The sequence below is a fragment of the Triturus cristatus genome, chromosome 8 (genome assembly GCF_964204655.1).
Source record: "Triturus cristatus chromosome 8, aTriCri1.1, whole genome shotgun sequence".
NCBI classification, from domain to species: Eukaryota; Metazoa; Chordata; class Amphibia; order Caudata; family Salamandridae; genus Triturus; species Triturus cristatus.
Window position 1 is genome coordinate 1,277,621,012 of NC_140591.1, and position 15,902 is coordinate 1,277,636,913.

The 15,902-nt window shown below is 46.6% G+C and overlaps 1 protein-coding gene across 1 annotated transcript in view; it reads right to left on the bottom strand.

The window, feature by feature from the left end:
* Positions 1-15,902, bottom strand: part of C8H3orf52 (chromosome 8 C3orf52 homolog) — a 162,497-nt gene that overhangs the window by 53,244 nt on the left and 93,351 nt on the right. The window lies entirely within an intron of this gene.

Sequence of the window (15,902 nt, forward strand, 5' to 3'; positions counted from 1 at the left end):
ACAGAACACGCCAACGCTGATGGTCTGTCCAGGTTTTTCCGCCTTAGCGATGAGAACTCCCAAGAGGGTGGGTAGTTCTCCCCACTTTCAGCTGGAGGGGACACGTGTTAGACCTGGCATCTTTGGCGTGGTTACCCCTGACTTTTTGCCTCTACCTCCTGTATTTTTGATGCTATGCTGGATTTCGATTTTGCTGGTTTAGATGCTTTGGGCACTTTGCCACTGCTGATCAGTGTCAAAGTGCAAGTGCTCCCTTGGTAAATTGTTATATTGATTGGTTATCCATGATTGGGATATTTGTTTCACCTGTTAGCCCCTAGTAAAGTGCACTGCGTGTGCCAGGGCTGGTGATTCAAATGCTACTAGTGGGCTGCAGCACTGATTGTGCCACCCACAGGAGTAGCGCTAAAATGATGTCTTAGGCCTGCTTGCAGTGCCTATGTGCAGTCCAGGACTGCCATGTCGACCTGGCCAGTGCACCCACTGACCAGGCCTTATCCTTCCCTTTCTGTACATGTCAGGCATCCCTATGGTGGCCCTAGGTACCCCCCTGGGCTGGGTGCAGTGTATCTGAAAGGTAGGGCATGTACTGAGGTGTGTAACATGCCCTGGTAGTGAATTACAGCCATTTTCGTTTTTCACTGCTGAGAGGCTATCTTGCCCATAGGATAGAATGGGGAAGGCTGTTTAAGGGTGGGCGTAGTTCGCGAAGTAGCACTTCGCGAAGCTACGCAAAGTGAAGTTCGCACTACGCGAGCTACGCGTAGCACTTCGCGAACTGCGTAGTAACATGTTCGCACTGTGCAAGATGTTGTTTTCAATGATTGCACAGTGCGGACAAGCAACCGGCACTGTGCAATCATTGAAAATGGCATCTTGCACAGTGCGAGCTGCAGTTTTCTGCTGCTCGAGTAGATTTTTACTCGAGCGGCAGCTTTCTCAACGCGAACTGGTAGTTTCTCATCGCGAGCGGTCGCGAGCATACGCGACCCCTCGCAATGAGAAACCTGACCTCCTCGCGTTGGGAATCTCGCCGGGAGGTTTATTTTCCATGCTCGCGATCGCGAACAAGGAAAAAGTCTCGCCAGGATGTCATTTTGCTTGCTCGCGGTCGCCAACTTGACGTTGAGGACCGCGAGCAAGCAAAAAATGACCGCAGCACTACGCAACACTACGCTACGCGTGTTCGCACTGTGCTACGTGCAGTTCGCGTAGTGCGAAGTAGCGCGAACTTCGCAAACTTCGCGAGCGTAGCGTAGTGCTTCGCCCAGGCCTAGTTTACATGCCTATCTTCCCATAGGGGCAAGATAGAAAATCCAAGTTTGGTATCTCTGTGTTCAGAATTTAATTATACATCTTTTTAGCAAGATGGTTTTTAAATTCACTGTGTGGGAATAGCACTTTTTAGAAAGTAGCTATTCTCCTGTTTAACCTTCCTGTGTGCCTGTGTGCTGGTTGGCTGACTGGTGTCAGGTGATGTGCTAGGTGGCTCCAGGAGCCTGGATGAGTCAGCAGCAGGGTGAATAGGGAGATCTGCTTTAGATGGGTGGGAGGAGTAGTCCCTGGGTCTGAATAGGGCTGCCCCTGACAAACACAAAGCTGGCTCCACCCCCTGCTGGCCAGGCTGAGGACTCTGCCTCTGCTGGCACAAAGAAGGCTCCACCTCCTGCTGAGCGTCTAACGACCCTGCCCCTCACTCTGAAAGGAACCAGGTGCTCCAGAGCAGAGCACACCCAGGAACCGGTTTGAGCAGGGGAATCCCCCCACTGAAACACAAGAGACAAAGACTTGGAGGGGTATAAGAAGAGGACCCCAGACACCTAAAACTTTAGATCACTTTGGAACTAAGAAGAAACCTCTGCCAAGGAGAAAGCTGGAAGAAACTGAAGAGGAGAAGACTGCCTGCTTGCTGTTTTGCTTTGCTGCCAAGGAGAGGGGAAGGACTTTGCTGTGTCCCCTTCTTTTGATTCTGATCTCCAAGGGCCTGAGAATAGCTGGCTCCCTGTTAAGAAGTCCCAGGAACAAAAGGACTTCACCACCAGCTCCCCTGGAACTCTGCTGAAGGAGTTCTGACCTGCCTTGGAGTGCTTGCCCAGTCTTGGGGCCTCAGGAGGTCGTTTTGCTGTGTTTGGGAGCTGGGAAGCAGAAGCGTGAACAAGAGTGACTGGTACCCAACGCATCATCCGATTGCGTGTCGCAAGACGAGAGTGCGTGGAAAATATCATCGCGGCACCATCGCAACACGCAGGGTCTCCGCATCGCCGAGTGCGTCGAGCATCGTCCCGAAGCGTGAAGCTTCCTGCCATTGCGAGGGTTGTCGCAGAACCAGTTTGCGGGCCGCACCACTGCCGGTGCGTGAAAAGTCTCCAATCACTGCGTGCGTCGACGCAGAGTCCCGTTCCGTGGCGCATCGAGAGTTGCGGCGCCGGAAGTCAACGCTGCGCCACGCATCGCACCACATCGAAGAGTGTCGCATCGAACCTGTGCGTGAAGCTTCCCCCTAAGAAACCTACGCAACGAAAGCCAAAGGTATCGCATCCTCCCCCTACAGATCGGAGCCGGCGCATCCACCTCTGCTGCGTGAAGCAGGGCTGCTGCAAAGCCTCCCCAGGATCTCAGGAGCATCGCATCGCCTTTGCCATCTTCCTTGTTATAGCTTTTGGGAACCTTATCGCAACTACAGGTACTGTTGGGCACGAGAGTGTCGCATTTTGTGCATTGAGAGTCGCACTGTGCAGGACACTGATTTTGACATCCTGGAGTACTTTCTGCAAACTCTTGAACTATCTTTAAAGTAACCTTTTGAAGTATATGTTGGTTTGTCTGTAATATTTGGTCTTGTGAAGTTTTTAGTAAAGATACCTTATTTTTCTAAAACTGGTGTGGAGTAAATCTGTGGTGTTTTCACTGTGTTACTGTGAGTGTTGGTACAAATACTTTACACATTGCCTTTGATAGCCTAGACTGCTCAGGCCAACCTACCTAGAGGGTGAGCAGGGGTTATCTTAACAGTGTATCCCCCTTTCCCTGACTAGAAGCAAGGGTCCCTACTTGGACAGTGGTACCTACCCTGCCAACTAGAGACCCCCAGATCTAACAATCAGGGTTTGAGGGGTGAACTAAAGGACGTACTCGCACAGGTAGTGCAGCTACCTGCCACCTGTGAGGAAATGATTGACCTCACCGTCCAGTTAGATCACCGGTTGCAGGAACGGAAGGGTGACAAGAGTAGAAGCGACCCACGAGGTTGGTACACTAAACCTAAACAAGTCACGGAAGAGCATCCTAAGGCGGTAGATGGGGCAGAACCTATGCAGATAGGAGGTATTCGCGGAAGAAAAGGAAAAGTAAAAGAGACGCAAAATGAAATTGTGTCTTTATTGCGGTAAAGGAGGACACTTCATTCGAGAATGTAGAGCCAGAGCCCAGCAGCCCAAACGGGCGTCGTCACCGAGACAGCAAGCCGTGATGGGAATACAAGACCCTGCGGAAAACTGAAGAGCCCGTGCCAGAGGGAGATCACTGGTTCGGGTGAACGACGAAATCCGATCTCTTTAGTTCTAGCCAATACCTTGCAACCAGCGGTTGTGCATCTCTGTGTCAATGTTACTTTGTGGGTCTCCACTGACGACCCCCGCGAGGTGGATGCACTGTTGGATTCCGGTGCAACGGGAAATTACATGGATCAAGGGTATGCATTGAGCATCGGAGTGCCTTGGGAGACGAAGAAAAAACCTGAATATGTAAAGGCGGTCGACGGATCCGCGCTGACTTCAGGACCAGTCACATCGCATACTATTCCCATGTTAATGCATTTCAACGCCTGGCACCAAGAATACATCCAGTTCGATCTGATAGATGCCCCGCAATTCCGTCTCATCCTCAGCATGCCATGGTTGACACTCCATGATCCCACAGTGAGATGGGCGGAGAGAACAGTGTCCCTTGAATCAGCGTACTGCGCAAAGAACTGCCATAAAAAACCACCCTCGTGGAACAGGTCCCCCCGACACCCAAGCCTGCCTTCTTGCGATAGCTAATACACAAGAACGGATCTCTGTCACCCGGACACTGCCACAAGAATATGAAGAATACCGACCTCTCTTCGATAAACAGACGGCCACACAGCTTCCTCCTCACCGGGAATACGATTGCCGCATTGAATTAATACCAGGAGCAAACATTCCGTGTAGTAGAGTGTATGCACTTACAGAACCCGAGACACTGTATCTAAAAAACTACCTGGAGGAGAACCTTCCTTCCGGCTTTATCGTCCCGTCCTCTTCACCAGCCTCTTCCTACTTTTTTTCATACCGAAGAAAGACTGTGTCGAGCTGAGACCCTGCATAGACTACAGAGCTATAAATAGCATAACTGTGAAGAACAGGTACCCGATACCTTTGATTCCCGTCTTGCTGGATCAGCTCAAAGGAGCCCGTTATTTTACAAAGTTAGACCTCCGAGGAGCATATCATTTAGTCAGAGTAAAGAGTGGGGATGATTGGAAGACAGCTTTCCGGACAAAGTTTGGACTCTTCGAGTATAAGGTGATGCCCTTTGGGCTCTGCAACGCCCCGGCAGCCTTACAATATTTTATGGATGAAGTGCTGAGGGGATTACTGGATACTATCTGCGCGGTATATATAGATGACATTCTCATTTATTCATCGAGCCTCCATGACCATGTGAATCATGTGAAAGAAGTCCTCAACAGACTACGTCAGCATGAGCTTTATGCAAAGTTGGAGAAGTGTTTTTTCCACGTACAAGAGGTAGCCTTTTTAGGGTATATTATCAACGCCCAGGGCTTCCAAATGAAAACAGGAAAGATCGAGGCCATCACCCAGTGGCAAACCCCCCAACATGTAAAATCAGTGCAGAGCTTCTTGGGGTTTGCTAATTACTAACGTCGTTTCATTAAAGATTTCTCCAAAATAATACATCCTATTTCCAGTCTCTTGAGAAAAAACACGCCGTTCATTTGGAGCGAGGAAGCAGAAAATTCCTTCCAACTTCTTAAAACTCGATTTACACAAGCCCCCATCCTTCGACACCCAGACACACAACTCCCTTTTATAGTCGAAACAGACGCCTCCCGGACTTGGAGGGGTGTTGTCCCAAAGACATCCTCAAACCGGAAAAATACATCCTGTGGCGTATTTCTCGAAAAAACTCACCCCCAGTGAGGTTAATTACTCGATAACCGACAAGGAGTTACTGGCGATAAAAAGGGCGTGCGAGGAATGGAGGCACTATCTGTTAGGGGCCCATCATACAGTCGAAATCTACACCGATCACCGAAATCTGCTGTTCTTGAAAACCGCCAAGGCCCTCACCCCTCGCCAGTTGCGTTGGACTCTTTTCTTCGCGGACTACGACTTTGGAATAAAGTACCGCCCGGGGCCTCAAAACGGCAAAGCCGATGCCCTTTCACGTAGTATGAATACGGAGAACGAAACACCTGAGAACGTCCCCGAGACCCCGTTGATTTTGGCGGAAGGAGTGTTCAGGCAACAGTCCATCGCTCTCTTATCAACGACAGACTTTGTAGAAGACGTTAGAACCGCAGTAAAAGGTATAGATGAACAAGAGTGGCTTAAAGCAAACCCCAACCATAGGACCATGAACCTTGGTTTACTATACCACTTCCATGCCTTACATGTGCCCATCCCTGACCTACAGCTCCAGGTATTACAGTGGGCACACGATTCCAGCCTCTGAGGACATCTAGGGATCCGCAAGACGATCGCCTGTGTGGAAAGAGCCTTCTGGTGGAAATCGCTGAAGGAAGATACCAAGGAATACGTCCAGAACTGTTCTGTGTGTGTCCAAGGGAAGGCTAGACATGAAAAACCAGCAGGAATGCTTCAACCAATTCCTATCCCTCCTGGACCTTGGCATACTGTGTCCATGGATTTCATTGTGGAAATGCCCCCCTGCCAAGGATACACAAAGATACTGGTAATAGTGGACCATTTGACAAAGATGGGCCATTTCATACCATTGACAGGACTACCTACCTCCTCCGCACTAGCCCTTTTGATCCTACAGCACGTAGTTCGACCTCATGGAATTCCCAGCGTCCTCATCACAGACCGAGGGTCTCAATTTACCTCCCGCTTCTGGAAGGCCTTATGTACAACTATGGGAATAGAAGCGTGCCTTTCTTCCAGCTACCATCCCCAAACGGATGGGAAAATGGTGCGCCTCAACCAGACTCTGGAGCAGTATCTCAGGGGTTTTTCTCTACAGAACACAGCAAACTGGGTAACATTAGTATGGATGGCGGAGTTCGCGTACAACAATGCTGACCATGCCACATTGGGATGCTCCCCTTTCTTTTGTCTCAACGGATACCACCCAAACATGCTTCCCCTTGAGTGGCCTATTACCACCAACCTTCCGAGCATAAGGGAGCATCATGAACACCTTAGAGCGGTCCTACTCGACGCCAAACAACATCTCCTCGCAGCGCAGAAACGCTTTGCCGACAAGAAGAGAACGAGAGAACCTGAGTATCACGGAGGGGACAGAGTATGGTTAGCCACAAAAAACCTACACTTAAAGGGTGTGGGAAAATTAAAGCCCAAATATATCGGTCCTTACAGTATTGAGAGAGTGATTAATCCAGTTGCCATGCGATTAACTTTGCCCGCGGCATGGCACATACGCCCTGTGTTCCACGTGTCCTTTCTCCAACCCTGCCCCTCTACCGTGAGGTTGCCAGACAAGCCTCCACCCCTAGATATAGATGGCCAAGAAGAGTATGAGGTCCAACAACTCTTGGATTCCCGATTGGTGCGAGGGAGAGTACAGTATCTGGTAGAATGGAAAGGGTATGGGGTGGAAGACAGGACATGGGAACCCATACAGAATCTCCACTGCCCTGACTTACTAGAACAGTTTCACAGGAACAATCCAGGCAAGCCTGGTCGCCCGCCGGGTCGGCGGTCCTTGAGAGGGGGTTCTGTAGCGATACTCCACTATTACAGACATGCCCGAGTGCGCCACCACCCCTATAAAACTGTTCGGACCCTTGGAGGAAGAAGAGAGCAGTGCACAATCCAAATGCACTACAACTCCCATAACACCACGGGGCACCGCCGAGAAACGCGCGGGAACATGAAACGACCTGCCTCTATATAAGCTCCACCTCAATCAATGGTCAGTGCTTGATAATCCTACCAGAACCAGGAACTTCGCCGATGCTTCGTTGCCGCTGTCCTGGCCACAGAGCTTCGATCACCGTTCCGCGGACGCTTTCCTTCCCGCTCAAGCCCGGACTTAGTGCCATCCGGAACCCGACGCCTCCCCTGTGCGCGGACGCTTTCTTTCCCGCTCAGACCGGATTCAGGGACATCTCGAACCTGACGCCTCCGCTGTGCGCGGACGCTTTCCTTCCCGCAGGAGCAGCGGGAGGCGTTACTACGTATTCCGAGGGCGGACGCTTTCCTTCCCGCCTCGGAATACGGAACCCTACCCGTTCGCTGCTTACGAAGCGGACCGTTTCCAGGGAGACAGGTAAGGAGCGCTGAGGGCGTGATTCATTGCGCCCTTAGAAACGCTCTAAGAGTTTTGCCTCACAGACTCGCTAAGCGCCAGAACGCTCTCTTTTCATTGTACCCTTGTATCGTAAGGGATTATAACTCCTCGACAGAGAGGTGGTGGTTGGGCAATAAACGGATCTGACACTTGCTATCGACACACTGGCTGTGGTGTGAACAGCCCGGTGGAATTCAACCAACACACACTAGAACTCCTTTAACTCCCTGACGCTTACTTTGCCCCTTGGCATGTGGTGCATGCAACCCACGAAGGGAGTGGAACCCCAGACACCCTAGCGATCACCTTCTAAAATATTGTGAGTAGTTTGGAGTAAACCCTACCAGGGAAAGTCATATCTGTGATGTAGTGTATGCCTTGTAAGGTATTAATGCTTATCTTCTACCCCTCTGCAGCCTCCTCAAGGCCGTGTGGTACCAAGACTTTCTCCCACCAAACACCTCATCAAATCCCGATCGGATACTCTCTTCCCTGTTCCCCGAGGCGCTGCCCTCCATACAAGTGTTCACTATTTGGTGGGAGGTAGTGTCTGGGCGAATAGGGAGGCCTCTCTACAGGCTGTCGTCCCTGCTGGCTGTTACTTAAGGTTAGTGGCCTGCCTGTTTACCTTGTGCTGCTGACATCCTGACAGCAAATCAGTCTTGACCCTGAGCCCAATTGGAACAGTCCAGCTGAACTGCCAGGCCAGGTTCTCCCTGGACTTGAACCAAGCATCCTATGACCGGTTTTGGGGTTTCACCCCTTATCAGCCACGGTAGCTTGATTCCAGTGGCATGGACAGCATGGGACCCACATCTGGGCATACCCGTCCGTGTTTGATTTGTTCTGCATTCTATCCATCAAGTGTGTGTTTTTTGCTTCCTAATTTCCATGACCTGGTAGTGTCTCCCTAGTCAAATTATAATTGGCTCGGAGGCAGAAGTTGTGCCCATAGGGAAAATCAAGTGGTGTTTAGATGGCTCAGACTGTGTGTCTGAGGTGGTGAAGCAAGTTAAGGAGTGATATTTCTCTTCTAATAATACCAGAGTGCTCCCCATGACTCAGTGTCGTCCACCTTGGAAGGTCTGGTCAGAATGCCTACCACAGAGTCTTCCACAAAACACAAGCCACATGGTTCAGTCGCCAATACCATGCTCCTTCGCACGATCCCGAAGAACAGAGAGCTGATTTATCTTAAAATCATTTTAATGAGTTATTAAGAAAAAGTAGACGCCATCCTGATAATGTGACATTCAAAGGAGAGCTATTCAAAATACAAGCTCAGTATAGAAAACATTATGGTAACTCTGAAAAGAGGAAAAAGAGAAAAAATACTGGATGCAGTTTCATGAGGCTGTAAAACATATAGATCTCAGGAGATTCTGGATATTAGTCAATCAGTCCTTTTCTTATTATAAGCAGCCCTATGCATTGAACATTGACCATGCAACTGGGATGTGATACCTCAGACAGCTGTATGTGAACAGCGCCATTAAGTCTGCTCCCTTCAACATAGTAAACACAACTCTTCATCAAGACTAACTGCATGCTGAAGGTCAATTTATGACCAGCCATGAAGTCGAAAGTGCTCTTAAATCAATACGAAGTGAAGTTGCTCCAGGCCACAATGGGATCCTGAGATCCATTTTTAAGCAAGCCCAATCCATATGTGCCTCCATGCTTTCTCTGCTCTACAACCATTGTTTCTGGTCAAACTCCATCCTAGACAGCTGAAGGGGATCCCCGATAGTACTAATACATAAAAAGAGAATCTCAAAAATCCCCACACAATTACTGGTTAATTGCCCTCCTGGATGTGGAAGGAAAGTGCTATGCCAGCAGCTGCTAAAAGATCTGGAGCAATTGGCAACCAAGAAACAACTGATCCCATATTTTCAAATATGGTTTCAGATAGGGTGTAGTACTGAAGACAACATACTAGCCCTGGCCCCACTGATATATGAAACTTTGTCTGAATAGGACCAATTACTACACGCTGCATTCACCGATTTCACCACAGCATTCAAGAACATCAATAGAGGAGAGTTATGGCCTAAATTAAGCAAATGCGGCATTCTGCATTCCATGACAACAGCAATCATCTGACTGTATGCCAGTACCGGAGTTAAGATAAAACTAACATCGAAATGGGTACCTTAAAGAAAGTTTTTCTGAACAAGGGTCTGAAACAGGGCTGTATATTAGCACCATTGCTTTTTAATCTTTATCTGGCTGATATGGAGAGGGCCTTTGGGTCAGCAAGAGCCTGCCCCCCAAAATTGTCAGGATGCCCCCTGAAGATCCTACAATATGTGGATGATATAATACTCTTAACCCGGACGGCAGTGGGGCTGCTAACATCCTTAAAAGAATTAGCAACTTTCTCCCAGGTAAATGAGATTAAGATAAATACCACCAAAACCAAGATCATCTCCTTTGGCTGTCTGGTGAAGTAAAGGAGAGCCTGGCACATTGACTCCATACAAATAGAAAGCGTTACCTCCTATATGTATCTGGGAGTGTAGTTTGACGAACAAGGCTGGTTTAGCACCCACAAACAAGCTCTTCAAAGTGCTGCGCAATCGCTGAGTACAGCATTTGCACAATTGCTAAAGAACCTTTCCAGGATACGTAAGTTATAGAATATAAATTAACTGCCATGTTGCTAGACAGCATAGTAGCCTTTTAAAGCAAGCCTGCTGATTTCCTGAACAAACTACAGTGCAGTACTTTCATCATGCATGTCGATAGCCGGTTGCCACTTCCCAAGCTCAGATCCGATTGAAATTTAATCTAATGAGCTATCAGCTGCTGGTACACTCTCCATTTTTGACATATTGCACAAAACTAATGAAGGCCACCTCTAACTCAATAAAACACTTACTATAGCTCATCATAACAACTGACTGTTCCCCCTGGAAATCGCATGTAGAGGTGGGCTTGCAAGAACTAGCTGTGGAAGAATTTGGGTGACCAAGCTGCTTTGTAAAATAAAATCCAGTTTGTTATACAAACAGGCTGAATTACCTTCTGTTCACCTAGATCTGGAGGAGTTGAACGAAAAAATCCCATGCCACCCTGGCTATATTGCTCGATAGTCCGCCCACCACACAACATTATCTGACACAAGCAATGGCACTCAACAAAACAGAGGGAGCTGATGAGATATAGGTTGGGTTTGCTTCCTCGGGTATTGATATGGAAGAATTGGGGTCAATGCTGATAGAACATGCAGGCTATGTAATGCCTCTGTGTAGTCCTTTCCACCCATTGTTTGCTTTTGCCCCAAACTGTTACAGTTGAGAACAGTTTGACTGAAACCTCTTTTAAGAATATTGTATGTTTGTTCATGCAAGGTGGCGGTGGAAACGTGTTTGACAGGAGATTGCAGCCAGTTAACGCCTCGCTTCCTAAACTACATGAAGCAGGCACCCGATGAGTCGAGCAGTTAATCCTAGTGACGAGAGGTGGAATGCCGACTGCCTTTTACCACATGTGGAGCCTGAGCATGCCAGATCGACCGACACCCGATCCCTCACTAGCATGCTCCAGAAAGATGGAATTGATCGTTGAGTAGTAATAATGTTTTTTTTTTTATGTCAGTCCAATGTTGTAGCATAAGTACCTTATAGCCTACCTCATGGTCAGCGGCCTACTTTGTGCTAAAACGATTCATCATTGATCTTATGAGTTTGTATATGACCCACCTAATGTGTTGAGAGGTCATAGGTGGCCAGATTTTGAACATATGTGGGGCTTGGCACGGCTTCCAGTAGTAGACATTTTGCACTTTACAGGTAGACACCTTGGGCCGCATGTACGAAGCATTTTTGCAGTCAGAAACGGCTGATAGAGCTGTTGATGACTGCAAAAATGATTTTACAAATATACAAACAAAAATTGTGTGATTCAGTAACAATTAACCAAATCGCAATTTGTGTTTGCAATTCAGTATTTAGAAGGGGCGTCCCTTCCAAATACCGAATCTGAATGGAATGTATGAATGTTATGCTATCGAATTAAGGTTCTAAAACATTTAGGGCCACATGTATGAAGACTTTTTGAGGTTACAACGGGTCGATAAGCAGAATCGGCCCATTTGCATCGCAGAAAAGGCTTTTCACATGTATCAAACCCAAATTAAGGGTTGTTATTAGGAAGGGGAGTGTTTAGGGCTTCCCTTCCTAATACCGAATCGCATCAGTATGTATGAATGTTTTGAGACCGAAATGCTGTCGCAAAACATTCACATTTTACCACCTACTTGAAGTTGGTGGTAACCCATTTACAAATACAAACGGGGACCCTTTCCCTTTTGTGAATGTTTATAAGAGCATTTTTTAAGAGCAGTCAGTGGTCCCACAGACTACAGCCTGCTCTTAAAAAATGAAAGGAAACCTTCACATTTTTCTTTTTGTAAAGCATCCTGTTTTCCTTTAAGGAAATGTAGGAATCACTGCACTCCTCCTGAATAAACTCCAGACAATACAAAACTCAGCAGCAAGACTCATCCTCGACCTACCCAAAAGGACCCACATCACACACCATCTCAAGAAACTACACTGGCTCCCGATTCAGAAGAGATGCCAGTTCAAGATACTGATCCACGTCTACAAAGCTCTGCACAACAAAGCTGCTACATACATCAACAAACAGCTGACCTTCCACCAACCAACCAGACACCTTTGATCCGCATCCCTTTCCCTCTCAGACACCCCACGGATCCATTGAACCAACAGCGAAGGATGCTCCTTCTCGCACCTGGCAGCCAAGGAATGGAACGATCTCCCCCCTGCACTTCAGGACCGTCGCTCCAGCAATTCAGGGAACAACTCAAGACCTGGATGTTCGAACGATAAAGCCACCACGTAGCAGCCAACATCTCCAGCACCTCGAGACACTCACAGGTGATTTTCTACACTCTATGTTTGATTGATTGATTGATTATACAATGTGCCTAGAATGTGGTCATTGCACAAACTTTTTGTTACGTACCATGGTCTAGATTTACAAACACTTTGGGGCAGATTTACAAGCCCCTTGCGCCACTTTTGCATCCCTTTTAACATGGGAAAAGTGAGGCAAAAGTGGAGCAAGGGGCTTGTAAATCTGCCCCTTTGTGTTGGGTTTGCTGTACTTTATTAATGCAAATCTGATGCAAATCGTAGTGGTGGAATTTACAATCTGACACAAATCACAATTTGCACTGGATTGTAATCAAAAGTAACGCAAAGCTGCGCAAAGTGCTGTCTTGTGTTACTTTGTGTCGGGCGATCCATGGTTGGGCCACAGGCGTTCCCATGCAAGATTCCATGGATGTTGATGCAAATACCTATCTACAAAGAATTGTGGACACAGATTTGCACAAAAATCCAGTGCTTCCTTAAGACAGGCATTACAATAAGAAATGTTTTCATTTCTCCTCTTCTTTCCCACTTTGCCTGTGTGCTCCATTACACAGCACTCATACAAACGAGGAAACACCTTAAAGCATCGTTTTTGTGCTAGAAGTTGCCCAAAATCTGTGTTTAGCACAACGCACTATAGCGCAAGGGTGTCTGCATTGGCGCATAACAGCCAAAAGGGCACCAGCGAAGGGAGAAAGCGGAGCAGCACCACATCTTAATAAACATGGCTCTGTTCTGCTCTAACATTTACGCAATACAGCACAGCATCTTTATTTGTTGCGCTGTGCTGCTTCAGTAAATATGGACCAATATTTGTACTTTTAAAAGGGTATAGTATTTTTGCTGTTTCGTTTTGCCGTTGTGAGCGCTGGTTTGCGGCAGCAGAAATAAAGATTTGACTTCTTACTGTCATGTAGAACTTAATAGCACTTCAGTTTGTGTCTTACCATCCCCAGAAGTCTGAAATGCAGGTGAAAATTCTTGTTTCATGCTGACCTATAAATCAATGTCAGCAGGAAATTGGTGGTTGCAATGTAAGCATTACATCGTGTGAAAGTTGAAGTCTCGGGATGTGAGTGCCGTGGGACTTTCTGATCTGAAATGGAGATATGAAACCTACATTTCTACTGTTTTCATGTATTCATAAAAAAGCCTCTTTTTTCTTTGAAAATATGTTACATACTTTGTTTTTCGGAACAACAGGAACATTTTATATGTTCGTAAAATAAATGCGTAGAATCTGCAAGTATCTAAAACATAAACTTCCACCAAAAATGCCCGCATGCTGCATGCCAGAAGGTATTTCCTACTGAAAAATAATAAAGCCAATAAATCTAGACTTGGTAAGCCTGATTTTTTCCTAACATATGCAACAGACATTCAAAGAGAAAAAATAATAAAGAAATAAAAATGCTGTGGTTTAAAAAAGTGTGGGGGGGACATTTAAAAAAAATATATGCACAAAGAAGAATGAAATAAAAGCATAAATGAATGCAGAGATTGGCACTTCAGCCCTGACACTGAAATGGACCACTTCTAGGTGAATGTACACATGCAAAATTACATCACTCACAGTCAAAGGAAATAATTGCTGAAGTGGGCTGCCCTAGTGCCCCATGCTGAATGCTCTGGTGAGTGGAAGCAAAATGTGATTGATTCTTGAACAGACCAATGGATGAAGAGGGCTGACCAAACGTATTGGGAGATGAATATTTCTTTCAACCACAGCCAAGAGATAGGAGAATTATAATCCATGAAATGGATGGTGGGATGCCGGTGAGTTATTTCTCATGTCTCACTCACACAACATCTCCACAGGCTTGAGGGGCTCGTGAAAATCTCATTCTAAGTGAGGCAGAAAACTGCAGATCAGAAGAAGGTGCTTGCACTCTACTGATGCTTTATGGCAGTGCACATTTCAGGTAAGGTAATAAAAGTCTGTTGGAGGTTGTTTTTGGCATCTGTTAAGAATCCTAGTTACACTAATTTGCAGTGGGGGTTGTCGGTAGAATTTGCAAGTCACTCTCCAGTTCTCGCAATGTGTTTCATTACCTTGGTCAACCACGGTATTCACAATATTGTTTCCTTATCACTGTAAATTTTAAGTGTTTCTCACTTTGCAGAGTTCAAGCAACACCAAGATGTACTCATAGTCATCTTTAAGGCAAGGCTGAGCCTCTTGCCTAGCAAATGGGATCTAAAAGACACATAAGGGTGAAAAGGGAATCAAGCTGGATGGTACTGGAACTCACAAAATGGAGGCTGCTTTACTGAAAGACAATTTGGAACGAGACAGCCGGATCATGTTTCATCTGTCCCTTGTGATAAGGTATGCCAGAGATGCCACATCCCCCAAAGAGAAGTGGTTGATCAAGAAGGCAAAGTTAGTGAAAGAATGACTGAGCTAGTTGTGTGGGTGATATCCTTCACTCTAAATATTGCTCAGCCGGGTGCTTGATATAACAGCTGTAACATGAAGACGTTGCAAGTGTCTGCAGGTTGAAAGCATCTATTGGGAAAAACTTGAAGCAATACTTTGCATGAGAGTCCAGTCCTTTGAGTGAAGGAAGACCTCAAATGTTAAATTCCACCCAGTAACATGAACAACCAGACGAAAGTTTAAATTTCAAATCGACTTTGCAAACTTTACTGTGGTTGCCGTCATTACAACCAACGCATCAGCAAATGTCATGGCCAATGCTCAAATTAATAATTTTAGACCCTTCCCCAATAGAACATTAAATTTCATTATGTATAACATTAACCTCAGGGGTGTAACACAGGCCCTTGTAGCCCCTGCAATGCAGGGTGCCTCCAAACCTCTAGGGGACCCCAATCACATCAAGGGGACACCCATTCAGCCCAAGACTAATGAATATCTGACTTATGTGAGAGACTCGGGCCCCTCATCACATTCTGCACAGGTGAGCCATCATTTTGCATTATGAATTTAACCCAGATCTCTTGACTGGGGGTGAATGTTTTGATTTGCTCTCCATTACGTCCCTCAATTGTGTGTCTTTTGCTATCATTTTGTATTACGCCACTGCTTAACCTGGCAACAAACAACATTAAGCCAAGTGGATAGTGGGATACAAATTAGTGAAATATTAGTGCAGAAGTAAGAGGAGGCAGCAATATAATTGTTCCTATAGGTTGCACCACAGAAGACATTTGTTTACAACTTCTCACAGACTGGTGCATTAGTTTTCTTCAGGATTAACCCCTTCAGCGCGGCGTGGATTTCCGCGCCACGCTGAAGGTTCTGAGCGCGGGCGGGGCCATGACGGAACCGTTCCGTCATGCGCGTCGAAGGGGTTAAAAGGAGACCAGTCAAAATATTGACAGAGTGCCTTTTGTTAAAATAGTCAACATTTGATTGACATTCTTCATTTGATAGGCTAGAATTAGCAATATAATGAAGAAGAATTTTGTTTTCATATTTTATTTTAG